The sequence below is a fragment of the Cibotium barometz genome, chromosome 57 (genome assembly GCF_041138505.1).
Source record: "Cibotium barometz isolate CiBa-2024 chromosome 57, ASM4113850v1, whole genome shotgun sequence".
Classification (NCBI taxonomy): Eukaryota; Viridiplantae; Streptophyta; class Polypodiopsida; order Cyatheales; family Cibotiaceae; genus Cibotium; species Cibotium barometz.
The window spans coordinates 18,648,443-18,657,581 of NC_141102.1; the positions used below are offsets into that span (position 1 = coordinate 18,648,443).

The 9,139-nt window shown below is 39.9% G+C and overlaps 1 pseudogene; it reads right to left on the reverse strand.

Moving 5' to 3' along the window:
- Positions 1-3,574: 3,574 nt before the first annotated feature.
- LOC147606525 (uncharacterized) lies at positions 3,575-4,269 on the reverse strand (annotated as a pseudogene).
- Positions 4,270-9,139: the final 4,870 nt, after the last annotated feature.

Sequence of the window (9,139 nt, forward strand, 5' to 3'; positions counted from 1 at the left end):
GGCTTCTCCAAAAAACATCTTGCTTTATTTCCACTCATGGTGAAAACTTGTTGTGCAACCTCATGATTCATGCTAGAGGTCTTTTTGTTAACAGTAATCTGTACATTTCTACCATGGCACCCAATAGTTGCTCTACTTTATGAAGAGCTTCTTCTTGTCGTTCTTTACCTTACATGGTAAATTCATAATCTATGTGACACTTAAGCAAACGGTCAAACACACGCATGAATGCATGCAGTGTACAAAAGTGGACATTCTTCAGGTCAAATCGAATTATTGGATTCCATTTTGGGTCTCTCAAATGCCTGTTTGGCATAGCTAGCATGTTGGCAGACAAGACACCTCTAACTCAGTTGCCAGCATCGTCCATGGGTTGTGCTCAATATCTTGATTCTCAAGCTTCCTCTTCTTTCCCAACTTTTGTTTGTTTTTCGTCACCATTCTCATGCACCATGGACAAGGATTTGGGGTGTTGGCACCTTCTGGACACCCAAGCAAGCACTTTATTATCTTTAGGTTACCTGCCAAATGCTAATCTACTGTATAAGTTCCCTTGCCCTCTACCTCAAGTTTTTCTCCCTAAATCTGTGCTTTGATGACAGTGGTAATCAAGGGTATCCTATCAAACATCCAAGCGAGAATGTGTCTCTTTTGGTACTTCAAATGCCTCAAGCCACCATATCTCTCTCTCAGATTGGACACTATATGAGGGAAGGTCTAGCTTGCAAATCCTCTCCCTATCAAGAGTTTGGTTGATCTCAAGTATTCCCCTCAAATCTGTCTTCACTAAGAAAAGATGATAACTCTAAACTTTTTGCATATGCCATAGCCTCATTCATGAGTGTGATACTCATTCGCTCTATCCTCTTTCCTTTCACAATCTGACACTCATCCATTTTCAACACAAAGCTAACTTTGTCACCTTCAATGACTAACAAAATTAAATAAGCTTTGATTTTTCATAACCTTTTTCAACTACTTTGCAAGAGATAAAAATTACTTACAATTATTAGGTAATCCATGGTATAAGATCATAACTTTTTGAAGATGTACATCAACAAATATATTGTTGAACTCGTTGTGTAAGGAACCACAATATTACCATTGTTGCCTCACTTTTTTCCCCAAGCTCTAATGGTCAGCACATCATTGACACATTGGTACTCTCCAATCTTATGTTGCACATCTTAATTGCATGTCCTCTTTGCTAATCTTAATCTTCTTGGGGCAGGAAAAATATTTCGTGTGATGCCTTGTTTTTGCGAATCCTTTTGTCCTTATGCCCACTTCATCGCATGCATTTTGAACTTCCTCAATGCCTAAAATGTTAGTTATATCTTTCATTATCTCATTTGCAAGTATATGTCATACCTTCTTATAGCGTGGATCTCGAACTATGGAAAGAATGTCATGTTTTCTCACGCAGCTACGTAACATATCTCGAATATCTTGAGGACCATTATCACCACACGCATCTTTAAGAAAGTTCCTGTAATGAACTAACAAAGATTACTCATAGCAGCAATATTATATAATGAATTAACAATTAATGAAAAAAATCAAACAATAGATGCACTCTAATAAGAATAACTTATAACCAAAAATCAAACAAACCTTGCTGCATCAATTCTTCGCTTGAGAGCACCACCACCAATTGCAAGTGTTTGAATGTTGATCATTGTCCTCTTTCGCTCTCTGGCTCCCATGGGTGTGCTCTTCATATGGAAGATTGTATCCTATAACTTGAGGATGTGGTCCTCTTTCTCTTTGTCCTCTCTCTATAGATGTAAAATATTACTATGTGCAATTTTGAGAGCTTGTTGCACACTACTCAAAGTGACTTGCAAGCTATGAATTTGTGAGTTTAGAAATTGAACCTTCCATGCATCACATATACTTAAGCGTTTGCAATATCCAAGGAGCCCATTCTCACCCTCTCCAACAAACTGAATGAATGAGGATAGGTCTATGAAAGGTGGATAGAAATTTGAAGAAGGATCATTAGGATATAAATACCCATCAACCCAAAGATCCACATTACAATGACCCTGCTGTCTTCTTTCTTACTTCTCCTGTGCGTTTAGACGTTCTTCTCTGATAGGTGCATATTCATTCAAGATGAGAATATGGAATTCTACCTTCCTCACTCGGGATGAATTTGAGGTGTTTGTTATTTCTGTGAGTGCCATAGTAGACACAATGGAAGATGGTAGATAGCTTGGATCCCAAAGAGAAGCTTGAAAGAGAGACCTACTGCAATGAGAGAAGGGCTTGGGAGTGGCTGTTGAGTTTTAATAAATAAACTCCATCATTATGACTTTATGGTTCTTCTTCTAGTCTTGCCCAAAAGTTTGTTTGCTATGAGGAGAAACTTGGAATACAAACACCCACCTTGGATGACTTGTTGCTAACAATGTTCTGGTAGGACAAATTTATCCATCTGGTTGGTGCAAAACTTTGTGGAGCAGCCAACTTGGACAAACCCACTCTTGTCCTTCCTTACAGTTGCGTTTGGTCCATTTGTGCTATGATCTTGAACCACTTCACATCCAAAATAAACATGTCAAAGCATTTAAAAGAAACTTTCATGATGTTTTTAATAGTTCCACAATAATCAAGCATGCCAACTTCTGCATTTCAAGTCACTTGTACTTGACTGGATTTCTTGCATGAAGTTAGCTTTGACGCCGCTATCAAAAGTTATTCTTTTACAATCTATCCGTTCCACTCAAAAATGACACCCCTGTGACCAAAGTGCACCATATTTACGATATTATTACAAGCACAATAAGAATCAGCATGCAAGGTGATGCATGATAAATAAACTCTTTTTTTTATTATTAATGAGATAGTAGTCAAGGAGAACGATTACTTACATGCCAATCGAAACCTTTTGCAAGCTCCTCCTCCTCCTCAATGATAGTCTCACCATTATACTTTTCTTGTGTTATTGTTGCATCAAGCCATCTATTCGAAGGAAAGACAGGTAGTTATGCAAGCTCGAGAGGGTATGGTAGGGTTCTTGTTGTTTGACTCCTTCTAAAATTTTATGGGGCTATGATATATTGTGCCTTGACCTCTTGAGATCTTTCAATCCATTTAACCATGGAATTTGAGTTCAAGTTGCAAAAGTTATCAATCTTATCTCGTAAGGTATTGTCCATCACCCTTACAAGCCCATTTCCTTGTGGCATCCCCAACTACTCTATTATCTTCAAGATGGCTCCATAGACCAGGCAAGTCTGTGAAATAATGGAGAGCCTCTTCATCCCTAGGGGTGCAAAATCTCCACTATCCCTCCATGCTTTCTTCCAATCACTTGTCTTTAAACACGGAGGTGTTCTACCTAGATTTCCCTCTTGCAATTCATGATTCTCAAGGAGATATTTCACATGACCTTGATACATTGTCTTTCAAAGTGATGTAGAGTAACGAGCATCCAAAAGAGGTCCACATAAGGGGCATAAGGGACATGCGTTATATCCAAACGTAGTAAAGCCTTCAAATCAACAAAAAAAGGTGATTAGAGTAACCACATAGAATTGTATGTGCAAAACCTCACAAGTTCAATTAATTAAGTACCAATGCAAAGAAAATTGTTGAAGTATGTATCAAACTTACCCGAGAATTCTTTGTATCCTGGCCAATCATGCATAGTCCACATTAGCATACCTTGCACAGTTGTAACTCTTTGCCCATAGTTCTTGGACTTATCGTGAACTTGAATGCCATCCCAAAGTGTTTGAAGCTCCTCTACCAATGGGGCCAAGTATACATCCATGTTCTTTACTTTGTACTTCCGATCAATGATAGTAAGAGGTGTCGCTTCTTTATTGCCAGCCATGGTGGAAGGTTATAATTTACAAGGTAGACAAGCCATGTGCTCCATGATGAACTTCGTAGACCAAGTGGATTCACACCATCCATTGCTAGCCCTAGACGAATGTTACGAGGCTTTTCCTTGAAAATAGGCCACTTCTCCTCAATATGTCTTCATGCGAGTGAATCAGTTAGGATGCGCATGACATTGTCTGTGGATCTACTAAACCGATGTCATGTCATTAAACTTGCTATAGATTTGCACCTAAACATATTTTTTATCCGAGGTATGATAGGGAAGTGTCTAAGAACTTTTGTAGAGACTTTTTTCCCTTGAACATCTTGCCTATATTTGAGTGCCCCACAAATTGGACATTGTGTGAGATGTATGTATTCATGCCGGTACAGGATAAAATTTTTGGGACAAGCATGGATACAATTGTAGTCCATGCGAATTTCACTTAACAATCTTTTGGCCTCTGCACAAGAGCTTGGCATCTCATTTTCCTATGGCAAGATTTGGTCCTTTAATAACCTACCAAGATGAAATAGGTATGCTTAATCACAACACTCTGTACATTATACACACAAGAAAATTACATCATACTCATGTCATAAATACTTGAATAGCTCTGTTATGCTTGCATCAGACCACCCAAACATTGATTGTAAGTTCAACATAAATAAGCATGTGTGTACATACTTGAACAGCTCTGTCATGCTTGCATCGGACCACCCAAACATTGATTGTAAGTTCTACATAGACAGGTATTTGCATACATACTTGAAAAGATTTGTCATGCATCAGACCACCCAAACATTGATTCTAAGTTCAACATAGATAGGCATGTGCATAATTTGGATATCCAAGCTTGAGGATAAAGTGGTACATGTGAGAGGTTACGCAATTGCTCTTCTTCATTTGTTGTATCTCGACGTCGTGTTGTGGTAGCATTCTCTTCACCATGACCCTCTGGTCATCGCCAAGAATTTCTGTAAATGTGTCCTACATCTCATCCATTGCGGCCTTCTCTAATATATCCTCCCATTTTGTTGATGTCTTTGAATGGGTTCTCGAGGAGTATTGTCCTATATATTTTGGTTTGTTCGGTTTCTTGTCCTGAAAATTGTATTTGGTAATGTTTTGTTGGGCTGAATTTCTATGTGCTCTACATGATCATTAATATTACTAGGATCTTCGTGAGAGTGAAAACTTAGATTTTGTAGATGTTCCACTGAATATATACCATACATGCATACATGGTTATTACAAATTCTCCATTTTCAAGTGACTTGATACTTACAACATGTGCATGGGATGCCATGCCAATGTTTGGTGGCTCCACATTAACAGTGTTAGAGGCATTGCTATGTCACTATTTGGTGGCACCACGTCGACAGTGTTTGGTGGCACCGTCACTGCTTGGTGTCTCCACATCGTCTCGCAAATGTATTGGGGCACCACGTTGTCATTATTTGCCATCTCCACCACATTGGGATGTTTTTATTTTGGGCTAATGGGGGCCTCTTATATAGGGGAAGAGAAAATTTGTCAGTCTCAAAGAAATTTGAAATGTTGGCGAGCGCAGCAAACCAAAAGGCAAAGATTCAAATTCAAAGTTTGTGAAAATTTATGGGCGTCACTATCTGTGTCGGTATGACCACCGGTATAGTCGCCAAAAATAATTTTAATAGTTAGTGGCATATATATCAACGCTTATAACGGTTCTTATAAAATTACAGGACACTCCCGCGTGACCATAATTTCTCTTTTCTTGAGAATTTGGGTTGGATCCGTAGGTGAAGTCTCGTCACCCCCTCCTTTTTTTTATGTTTCCCTCGTTGTTGCCATGGATTTACTAATTTGTGTGTGTGTGCACGTGTGTGTGTGTGTGTGTGTGTGTTTATTTATATGTCGGTGTGTGTGTTTGTTTTGTTTTTTGTAGGTTTATTTCTTCTTCTCCTTCTCTCACTACTTTAGGTAATGGTATCAAGGTGCATTGCCTTTGTTTCCTTTGCCTTCCCTAGTAGTTTTGATTTTCTCTTATTGATTTGCTTGTGTTGCGTGTATTTGCAAGTCAAGTTCTTTACACAATCCCCTTCAATTTCAGGTATGAACCGTAAGCCCTTACTACTTATAGATATTGTGTTCTTTAATGCAAGCTCTTGTATTTCACCCCTTGGGTGCCAGGTTTAGGTTTATCTTGGTGCATTAGGCTTCTTGCTTGCTTATGCATAGGCTTGCAAGCTTTATGCATAGGCTCGCATAGAGTTTATGTATAAATCTCATGCATAAAGCTTGTATAGGCTTCTTGCAAGCTTTATGCATAGGCTCGCATAGAGTTTATGTATAAATCTCATGCATAAAGCTTGTATAGGCTTCTTGCAAGATTTATGCATAGGCTTGCATAGAGTTTATGCATAAATCTCATTCATATAGCTTGTATATAGGCTTCTTGCAAGCTTGCATGAAGCTTATGCATAGAGCTTGCATAGGCCTCTTGCAAGCTCTATGCATAGCCTTCATGTGCAAGCTTATGCATAAAGGCTATGCATAGGCTTCTTGCAAGCTCTATGCAGCATAGGCTTACATAAAGCTTATGTTTAATCTACTAATTATTTTGTTGCCACTTTTGTTTTGTAGCTATTACACTAATCCTCTCTTTTTTGGCTTCACAAAAAATAGGTAAGCTATCTTTTTCTTTTAATTTCTTATGCAAGTTTTTCCTTTATTGCACCCTTGGATTCCGGGTTTAGGTTTAGCTTAGGTTTACCTCTATGCAAGCCTTATATGCATAGAGCTTAATACATGCATGCTTCTTGCATTAAGCTAGATGCATAGAGCTTGATACATGCATTAAGCTTTATGCATAGAGACTAATGCATGCATTAAGCTTAATGTATTAAGCTCTATGCATAGAACTTAATGCATGCATACTTCTTGCATTAAGCACTATGCATGCTTCTTGCATTAAGCTAGATGCATAGAGCTTAATGCATGCATGCTTCTTGCATTAAGCTCTATGCATTAATCTCTATGCATAGATCTTAGTGCTGCATGCATGCTTCTTGCATTAATCTCTATGCATAGAGCTTAATGCATGCATGCATCTTGAATTAAGCTCTATGTATGCTTCTTGCATTAAGCTAGACACAGAGAGCTTAATGATGCAAAAGCATACGCATAGAGCTGCTTAAGCTTGGCTATGGCGATGCATGGCATGGCAAGCCAAGCCTAGGCCTTATGCAAAGCAAGGGCCTTGGCTTGGCTACAACAATGCATGGCCGCAACAAAGCAAGGGCCTAGCCATGGCTATGGCAATGAATGGTTGTAGTATAGCAAGTCCCTTGCTTTGCTTCGACGTAGGCTTGGCATATGTAAAGAAAGCATGATATATACATTCTAAAAAACTCTAACTTTACACGTGTGTAGAATCATGGCCGATACCCCATGAGGTTATAGCCCCTTGGACATGCCGTGGTACACCATGCCAGAGGCTCTTATAGCCGAGAGCAGTTCTATCAATTCATCTCACATGCTACCCCCCCGAGAAGCCAGAGAGCCATGGCACAATAGTACTTTGGGGGGGTGGGCCCTTCAATCCTTCCACCACCACTCCCTCACTTATACCGGCATGACGCCACTTGACTACACGTAGACGTAGTAGTGGTGGGGGTGGTTGTGGTGGTTGTTCTGGGAGTGGTGGCACAAATGCAGTGGCTCGTACACGTTAGCACCCACCCATCTCCGCAGCTAGTACACCACGCACACCTAGGAGTGCTTACGCTCCTTGCATGGCATCCGCACATGTATTATGTGCACAATGAAGTTGCGGTCATGGAGGATGTAGGGAAGGAGATGAAAGGGTGCACTAGCTTTTAAAGATTCAATTTGCACATGAAGTGGTGAAGAAGTGGGATGCATTGGAAAAAGATAAAAAAACTTCATCATGGAGCAAATCAAGAGCGAGTACACTTCCACACAGAGATGTAGTGTCAAATCAATGGATCAACGCGGTGACATGGTTAAAACCATAGCATCGCATAGATCCAAGGTGCAGGATGTTGTGATGGCAAAGGGGAAGCCAAAACCTACTTGGCTCAATGAGGAGGAGTGGTAGATGATCTAGGCCAAGTATAGAGACACGTCTAACAGGTACAACAGCCCAGCAAAGGACAGCCACCGCATGGGCTCAGATGGAGAGTGTAGGGTCATCACACCTTTGATAGTGGAGGCTACAAGTGCTTCCACGAGTACTTTGGAGGTCAGAGTACTTCCACGAGTACTTTGGAGGTTTTTTTACAAATCTCTTTCATTCACTTTGTATCTATGATGTGCATTGGTTACATGCGGCCCTAAACCTTGTGTTGGTTGGTTGATGTAGGAGATTGTGTTAGGTTGTCCTCCATTTCTGCAGGAGGAGAGATATGGCTACAAGTTTGGCACACATGCGCTATTTGAGCAATTGGAGTCTGAGGGTACGCCTATCAATTGGGGAGTGGCCGATGCGGTAAGCATCCTACTACTACTTGCATCCATACTCATTTGTATTGACATTTTTGCATTAAATACTAATTTATTCTTATGCATGCATTGATATAGGATATGCCTCATCCCTTGCTTTGGCGACAAAGTAGTGCGGCGGTGCTAGCCAGGTCTACATCTAGTTTTGGCTTGTGCACACGATTTTTTGGCATGTTACTATCCATTATTTAGATCAACACTTTCATGTAAATGATATTACTTTGTTACACCTATTTTGGATTATCATTTTGACTTGTACATGTGATGGTCTAGCACATACAAAGTGTTGTTATCCATGCCTTGGATCAACACTAGTATGTAATCATGAAAAATGTAATTATCTTTTTGAATTAATATAAAATGCAGGTTTTCTTTCAATTATGAGCACAATTGGACAAGTACTCTTACCAACAAGCAAAATGGTGTAGCCAGCTGTAATCTGTAGCTAGCTGCACTATTCTTCCCAAAACAAATTCATGCATAGAGTGTCAGTATATGTGTCGGTACTAGCCATAGTATAAGCACCAATATATCAGCAATAGAAATGTGTTATTACCAACACACTTATATCGACATGCATATAGGCACCACTACCGATGTAGATGTACTGCAGGAGGGTATACCAGTGCGCATGCCAGTATTCATGTTATTTACCATGCCTTCTTCAGGTGCCGGCATGAGCGCCAGTAACCCATCATTTCCTTGTAGGTGGGAACCCCTTCCCAACCAAAAAGTCACAACAATACCCTAACGTGAGAGAGGAGATCTTGAGGTTAAGTGAAGCATAGGACTTGG